Genomic DNA, 8,917 nt, shown 5'->3' with positions numbered 1-8,917 from the left:
AAAATAAACGTGTAAAAAAAACATGCCACTTAGACCAAATTAGGTTGTGCTCTTCAAAACTATGCATTTCTCTAAGAGTTGTAAAAGCTTTACAGACTTTTAGCTGACAGAGTGTCATTTATCCTCGAATCGTTTAGATGAACTTATACGAAGGGGGAACACCTCCCACGAGAGCACGTGCAGGACGTGGAGAGCAAGCATGGAAGATGAATGAGCACAGCACTGGGTGTCACGGGGAAACGGGAGGAAGTGGGGGAGGGAAACGGAGAGGCAAAGTACAATGAGGAAAACATGGTGACTCTGGCTGTGCGGATCTCTCAGCTAGTCCTGAAGGCTGGTGCAGATGGTCAAGGCGAGACATGTCTCCTGCTTTGCTGCTCTGCGTGCCCGCCTTGGAAGGAGGGTGGTCAGCGCTGAGGGAGAAGGTCGAGCCTTAGCTCCAAAGATTGAGTCAACACGAAAAGGCTGAACAGTGCTTCTTGGGGAGTGCCCAAGAAAATGTCACAACTGCCCGGGATGTTATTTCACACTGACTTGAAGTCTGGTGCAGTTTTACACAGTCCATGACAAAGCACCTTGTGAGCACACACTGATAAATCTACCACATCTTCGTCTGAGGTTCATGAGCACCATTTAAAAAAATACTGTGCCAGTCACCTGGACAACTATTGTGGGAGGACCTTAAAGATTTACAGACTCAGAAGACAATCAATATTAAGGTTGTGATTTCCCCTCAGGGAGTAGCAGATCTTAGTAAAGGTAATGTAAACATTGCCACTGTTATCACAGACAATCAGAGCTCAGGCAGCCAGCAGCAGGGTGAACACAGGACTCAGGGGTGCCCTGCGGACTCCAGCCAGCTTCCCTGGATGTGTAGCCACCGTGTCCAGCAGCCAGAGGCGAGCTGAAGGCTGTGGCATCTCCTGGCTTCCTGATAGTGGGATCTGCAGTGCCCCCGGCACCTCCCACCACTGACACTGATACCACAGACAGGGAGTAACGGGGAGTCTCCCCCGTGGGCCAAGAAGGCACAGGGAGAGGTTCTTAGACTAAGCAGGCCAAAAACTAGAAAGATGAAGGAACAAGGTTGGGTAGAACAAAAGCCCTCCCCTCTCTATCCCTGTAAGAACCTTGGGCTTGAGCAGGAAGAGGATATGGTCTTTGAGAAGGGAGTCCACCATGCTCCCAGGTCCTGACACCTGAATAAACCTCTTTCCTTTTGCACCAGCACCTGTCTCAGGAGTCTGGCTTTCATTGCGGCAGGTGGCTGAACTTGTGTTTCTGGTTACACCTCAACTGTTAAAGACAATAACTAGAAATGATCTGTTACTGTTTTGTACCTCTAAAGGATTACATCATTCACTTGAGATAAATAGCAAAAGAAATCTTTCCGATAACCTTCTCTAGCAGCACACAGCAACTTTGTCAATAGTCTGATCTGTAATATGCAGTCTTCTAAGAAGTAAATTATCTGCACGCCACTTCTCTGTATATAGTTAGAGCATAGTGTTAATGTACATGTGACATTAATGAGTGCTATTTATGACTACTGACCTTCAAGAATGTGAGTCTGCTGATGTATAATTCATCGTGACATTTCTTGGGAAATTACAGAAAATTTGCCATTACTCAAATGTAACATTAGGATATAAAGACACTTCTTTTATGCTATGCCGCCTTGAAAAACATTATATATATATGTATTTCTAAAAAGTTTGCATTAAATATATTACAATGCTAGCAAGTGAGATTTGAAGTGTGTTTATAATTCCATTCAACAAACAAAAGCCTTAAACACAGAAAACTTGAAGAGCACCCCACACTTGCTGTGACAGCTTGTCCCTCGTATATAGACATATATGCACATGCACAAATAGACATGAGTGTATATTCACACACATTACAATCACAGCTGCTATAAGTCTAGAGCACATGTTCAAAGGACCCCTCTGCTTTGCAAACTTTAGTTCATTTAAACTCCACAACGACCCTAAAGGCAGCATTTTAACTCTCATTTTATAGGTGGAAAAAACTGAGGCTTTGATAAATGAAGTAAATTGGCAATTTTTATGTAACTAATCAGTATGGGCACTGGGGCTTGAAACCGAAAGCCTACTGGACTTTAAAGCCCATGGCTTGTCCACTGTGCTCCCCGAGGCCCCTGCATCTTGTGGGGAGTCTTGTGAGTGGGCTTCCAGGGCAGGCAGAAAGTGTCTGGCCCCGGAGAGCATGGGACAAAGCTGAACTTCATTTATTTTATGCTCACGCTGTCTGTATGGCTATGTGCACATATCTACCCTTATCTAAAAGCCAGCTTTTACTAACTCCTCCAAGATTCAGTGGTTCTACTAAAGGCTGGGAATCTTAGAACATTAACCACATAATTCTTTCAGTAGATGACTTTGCAGACTGCAGCCTTCTTGTCCCCTGGGCCAGTGACTAGTAGTTCCCACCCACAGCAGTGTCACAGCTAAGTCACACCCACAGGGGAGGGCTCTTTGGGCTGGAATGTACTAGCTCCATAGGGGGTCTGCCAAGCATTGCGGAGGCTGCCTCTTCCGGTACTCACAAACCGTTGACCACAAGAAGCGCATTTCAGGGACAGCATGCAGCTCTCATGGAAATCCAGCTGGTACGTGTCAGGCTTGTTCAGTGGAGAACTTCCGGTTGCTGGTATCCATGCCCATGGCCAGCCACTCCCGGTTGGGCAGTCCCCGAGGGAGAGTATCTGTGAGGTGCAGTCGTGCTGCTGCAGCTGCGGCCCTTCAGCAGGCCCCAGGATCTGACCCTGCTGTCCACGCTGCAGTCCAGAGCTTGGTGCCATCATTAGGAATGTCAGTACAGCTGGACTCATCTGTGTGGCCCTGGAATTGCCTCACTAGCGTCTGTTTGTGCAGGTCCCACAGGGCAGTGTTGCCATTGCTGCAACAGGAGAAGCAGACCCTGGAGTTGGCCAGGGTGTGGCAGGCTGCGGGGGTCGGGGCAGGGGGCTGGGGCAGAGGACTGCAGGATGTCAGCGCTGCCTTGATGCTCGAGGTAGCAGTGGACAGGTCCCAAATGGACAAGTGCTGACCTCCCCTTCCACTATCTGAGTACAGCCACTAGGGAGCAGTTGGCGGAACAGATGTGGTTCTCTCCATTCAGACAGTCTAGCTGAGAGTTGGCGCTCGTATTGCCCGGGTGGCTGATGTCCCAGACCTTGACGCAGCCCTTCTCACCCATGCACACATGCCTCGAGGCGTGGTTGATGGTCACTGCACCCACCACCTCCCAGTGGCTCAGGGCATTGATCTGGTGAGTGTGTTGGGGGATGACAGGCACAATGAGGGCATCAGGAAGAAAGGGGACAGGCTGCATCTGCCCACCTGCCATCCTGTAGAAGGAGTACACAGGTTTTCCCCAGGGATTCCTGCCAGGTTGGGAGGGATCACAGGTACTCGCACGTGAGCGGGGAGGATCAAACTCTACCACGGGGGCACCCCTAGTAGACCACCACAGCGCCTGCTGCGCTCATCTGCCTGGACTGTTTTAGAGGCCGGAGGAGGTGGTGCAGGGACTAGTCAGCTTGCCCTTGATGCCATTCCCACAGGCCGGGGCACAGGTCGGCAGCATCTTGGTTAATGAGGAGGTCCCTCGCTGGAGGCCTGCAGAGGCCTGGGAGGAGTCCTGGAGTGGCGCTGGTACCCAGCGTTCTTGGCAGGTCTCGCTCTGAGGGTGTGCTGGCTTTCTCATGCAAGCTGGTGTCTTTGAATTTCAAAGAAGGGTAACTTCCCCAGGAGACTGGACATTTGGATGCAGAAAGCATCTTTCTTCCACAGAGGGTTTTTGTCAGCCCCATTTCCCTGGGTGAGTGGGTGGCGCTTGCTCTCAGAGAAGAAGGGTCCTCATTAGACACATCCACAACTAAATTGCCACTTTTGTCACCATCACTGTCATAATGGCTGGAGTCCTTATCACCCACCTTTCTTTTTTGGATGTTGTTGGAAAATTCAGGGTCACATCTGCATTTAGCTGTGCCTCTTAAGACTGTCTGGGACCAAGGGGGAATTACCACTTGTGCCCGGTTCCCTGTCTCCGCGGTGCTCTGGAAGATGTATTCTCAGCTCCAGTCCATTATAACTATGTAGACACATGTGTACGCCTATTTTTCAAAACAAGCCAGAAATTTGCATTTTAGGTAAAACAGCTAATTTTAAACTTTGGGCTTCAATTTAGAAAACAACGTAAGTGCTGCCTCAGCCGTTAGCATTTGGGCCATACACAGCCTGGGTGGTCTGGCCGAACCAGGGAGCTGATCCTCACCAGGAGAGTTGAATTCCATCGCAGCACCTTCGGGGGTGGGGATCCCATATGGGGGTCACCCCAGCATGGAGAATGTGAGAGAGTCCCTGAGGGCTCCTGAGAGCGTTCTGGTCTCCCCATGGCCTGTAAGACCCTGTTTGCGGTGTCTGGGGGAACACGTGCCCACTCGGAGCTCCTTCCCGAAAACAGAGTGCTCCCCCAGTGTCGAGCACTTCCAGCAGCCACTGCAAAACTGAACCTGACATTCATGGAGGTCCGTTTGCAAGCATTCTCTGATGATGATGATGATGATGATGATGATGATGATGATGATGATGACGACGACGACGACGGCAGCGTCAGGCCAGTTCTGGCAGATCGCCCAATGCCTGGGAGCCAGGGCTGGAATATTTTTACAGATGATGCTCGATGCTCAGGCTCAGAGCTCCCATAGAAGCGAAGCCACTGGAGCAGAAACAGAGAGAGGAAGCATTAGGCCTGCAGGGGGAGGGTGTGGCCTACAGGTCCTCCCTGGGCTGGGCCCTGGCTGCCTCACCCTGCAGGTCCCAGCACAGGAGTCTCCCAACTCTATTGATACTGCACCCCCAAACCACGTTGGGCATTCATGATTTCACACTGGTATTTGTGTGGTGTGTATGTACAATACTAGCGAGGCTTCATTTCCTTTTTGATACTGAAAAATAAGATGATGTACTTCAAACATAAATGTTGAGTGAATAAAGCAAGTTGCCTTTCTAGTTATGGTGGGATTCAATTGAGATAAACATTTAAAATCATGCAAAATAATCCCAATATTGTTTAGGAATTATCTCTGTGTGGAAAAACTACACAGGCAAGCAACGGAAACTACAAAGTTTCATGTGGCTGTTGCCTCTGAAAGGGGGGTGGGTGCACAGATGTTCATTAAAAAATAACTGTTCACACATGTTTTATATCCTCTCTAGTATGTATGTATGTATGTGTATGTTTTATTACCAAAAACATTTAAGAGAAATTATGAATAGAATTCTAAGTGTTTTCTCCCCATAGGCCAATGGAGTACATGCACCGCCCCCCGGCCCCCCCGCCAGCATGACTGGCCTAGAGGAAGCTCACGCCTTTCTGGTGAGAGTATCACATGTTGAACACCGACTGGGTGCCAGGCACTATGCTGGGAGACGGGCTAAGGCCCTGTCCTCAAGGAGCTGTGCAGGGAGACGAAGTAAAACACCAAGAACGAATCCAACAGGCCATTTCAGACACTGATGCATACTATGAAATCAGTAAGTAAAGATGCTGTGATGGCAATTAGGGGTGCATTTGGGAGGGCAGGGCGAGGGGCCACTTTAGCAGAAGTGGTCAAGGAGACCTCCCTGAGAACGTGTCAGTGAAGCAGAGACCTGACTGGGTAGCAGTGGGAAGGTCTGGGGATGAACATTCTGAGCAGATGGAACAGAAAATGCAAAGTCCTGGGAGGGGAACAAGCTTGGGGTTGCCCAGGAACAGGAAGGACGAATAGAAGATGGTGCAGACCAGAGCTTGGAAAGGAAGACACCCTGGGGACGAGAGAAGACCCAGGGCTGGAATTTTCTCAGGTGCGTCAGGAAGCACAGAAGGGCTGCAGGTGTGAGGCTCCCCAGGTCCCATCGCCCCAGCCCCACAGGAGGAACAGGGTGAGTGGGCAGGCAGGAGGTGGTGGTGGCTTGGTGTTGGTGGCAGTGATGGGGGTGGCTACAGATAGCACTGATCGCACTTGCTATGAACTGATGGGCTGATGGATGGGTAGAGCTAAGGTGAGCGGTGGCAGTAGTATAAGAGAAAAACAGGCATCGGAGTGACTTGTGGGTACTGGCCTGAGGGTGGGACCATTTCCTAATGGCGAGATAAGCCCATGCAGGCTCCTATGGGAACCCTGAGGATGAGCTAGCCCTCCTTTACACAAAGACGGCCCACTCATCTGCGGTTTCCTTTTGTATAATCCTCAATACTACTTTGAAAGAGAAGATCTCACCCTGGACATCTCTCTCTGGTTATAATCAGAGCTTTCCCTGATTGAGAGCCGTGGCCAGGCACTGGGCTGAGCGCCTCGTTCTCTCCACCCTGAGCTCCAGCATGGGAGTTGCCCTGAAACTGAGATTTCTTTGAGCACAGTTACCCTGTATGAACAGCACCAGAGGTGAGCTGAGCCCACTCCTTTTCAGGAGTATAACTGGCCACTCCTGTCCTCTTTCCCTCCACTCCTGTGTCTCACACCAGCCTTCTTCCTGCCTCAGGCCCTTTTGTCTTTGTGGGTACCTCTCCCTAGAAGCTCTCTCACTCCCTGAGCTTCACATGCTTGGCTTCTTGTCATCATTCACGTGACCTCATGAGTCACCTCCCTCACCAACCCCACTAAGGGGACCTACCTCCCCTAACTTTCTATCACAATCTGTGTTTTGTTTACTTGATTCTCTTGCTACTCATGGCCCAGTCCCCTGAAATGTCCTGATGTATGTGTTTGCTTTTAATTTATCTTCTCACTTGTTTATTGCCTTTCTTATTAGATTATGAACTCTTTGAGGGCAGAAGACTGTTGGGAATTGCCCTGACTGGTTTCAGAAGCTGTAACACCCCCATGGCTAAGACTGAGTGAGCGACCTTTGGACCATAAGCCACTAAGGAGACAAAGCTCATCTCTCTGGCAGGGGTGCCACCTCTGCTCCTTTTACTTCACCCTGCCTGGCCCCCAGTGCTTGATCAGTTAGCTAATGACAAGTAAGATTCCTCAAGGGGGGAATGACCTAAGACAGGCACGATCACGGGGAGGCTCCAGGGAAGGACTTGGGGGCTATAGCAAAAGGGGGTGATGGACCCTTGGCCCTCGGCTTTAACAAAGCCTGAGTCCTCATTCTGTCTGAGAAGTCTCCTAATCTCTTGGCTGCCTTACTTCCCCTGCCTGACTTAAGCCTGAAACAATGACAGAAGGTGGCACCGCCCTGTGCTGGAAAGGGCAGGTTTCCCAGGTAATCAGGCCTAAGAAAGAATACATAAAATCCTGGAAAAACTGCTTTGTTATGAATGCTCTTAATTAAATGATAAAGGTCCGAGCAGGAAATGAGTTTGTTTCTCAAAGTTTTTTAGCCCTTTAGCTAACAGACCCTGACTCAGAATAAGCCCTCATAGTTCTTTGTATGTTATCTATTGTTTGATCCTTGCTGCCTGACAATGATTAATGAGCTTTTACACATACTCCTGTGCAAAATGAACCCAATAAAAGCTTGTCAAGGCAAGGGTCGAGGTGCTCTTCTCTTGAGAGAGTGGCTAGGACGCTCCGAGGTACTCTCCCCTTGAAAGAGTAGCTATGTTGTCCCTTTTCCTCCACAAGACTCGGTAGTCCGTGTGAATGTATCTTGTCTCATCCATAACTCCATGCACACTGCAGGCTGGTGTCCGCATCAGAAACCTGTCTGCCAGTTCACTAAATGGCCACTGAATAAATGGATTGTGGAGCTTAAAAATGTCACTTAGGGCGAGCATCTGCTCCCCAAATATGTATTGAATGCATCAGTGAAGTGGTGGAGCAGCCCTACTACATGCCGAGGCAGTATGATGGGTGCTGTCACAAACACTAGCCCATGTGACCTTTCTAAGCAGCCCTGTTGAGCAGGACTCACCATGTCCATTTCACATATCTGAGGTTCACAGAGACGGAGACACGGAGGCTAGCAGGTGATGGATTTGAACAGGAGCCCAAGGAGAGCTACTAGCCGTCTCGGCCACTAAAACTGAGCCAGAATGTTCGAAGTGTGCGAGGGAGGCATGGCACAGGAAGATTAAGTGGAGGTTCTGACCACAAGTCAGGAGGAATCTTTGAACACCTAGCTGACCCAAGGAAATTCCTACACCAGCAGAGAAGTGTAATGATACATTAGTGTCAAAAATTCGCAGGAACAATAGTCTAGCAGCGAAGAGGTCAGAGCCAGAGTGCCATCTAAGTTTCCCTCACCCACTAGCTGTGTGACCTTGGGCAAGTTATATCCCCTTCCTGTACTTTCATGGCTAAAATGAAGATATTGATCATTAGTCCTCACCTCATAGGATTGCTGTAAAAAATGAAACATGTTAAAAAATGTAAAGTACTTACAAAATGCTGTTGTTAAAGTTGTTATTATTATTGGGTCTGACTGTCACAGGGGGCTGGTGCTTCAGTTACATACTATGCAGATGAAAATAAGAACACCACAAATGCCCTATCATCAGTCTTGAGCAGGAAGGAACCAATCACATCTGGGGAACTAGAAGGCCTATTAGGGACTTTACCTCTCATACCCATTTTACAGATGGATAGCCCAAGACCCAAGGAGCAGCATGGCTAGGCTGCAAATCACCCTGCAACTCCTTCTCCCGACCTGGCCCTCCCTCCACCTCAAAGGTCAGTTTCTGGGCCACAAGTTAGCTCCCTCCCTGAATCCCTCCCACCAGAGCAGCTGCCCCCCCTACCCAGGGGTCGATTAGGTCTTGGCGCCTTCGGGAGGGAGGTCGAGCGGGCAGTGCAGCCAGGGAGGTTATCTTCTGTTGTCTTCCCTTTCCCTCTCCCCTCCAAAGTCCCTCAGTCCGGTTTTTAATTAAAAAGGAGATACAGCCACAAACGGATACA

At 49.4% G+C, this 8,917-nt stretch overlaps 1 pseudogene; it reads right to left on the bottom strand.

The window, feature by feature from the left end:
- Positions 1-1,769: 1,769 nt before the first annotated feature.
- Positions 1,770-4,136, bottom strand: LOC123827127 (annotated as a pseudogene).
- Between the last annotated feature and the right edge of the window lie 4,781 nt (positions 4,137-8,917).

The sequence above is a fragment of the Phyllostomus hastatus genome, unplaced genomic scaffold (assembly GCF_019186645.2).
Source record: "Phyllostomus hastatus isolate PE091 unplaced genomic scaffold, TTU_PhHast_1.1 phas_contig_86, whole genome shotgun sequence".
NCBI lineage: Eukaryota > Metazoa > Chordata > Mammalia > Chiroptera > Phyllostomidae > Phyllostomus > Phyllostomus hastatus.
The sequence above is the reverse complement of the archived record's forward strand: the minus strand, read 5'-3'. Positions and strand labels throughout refer to the sequence as shown.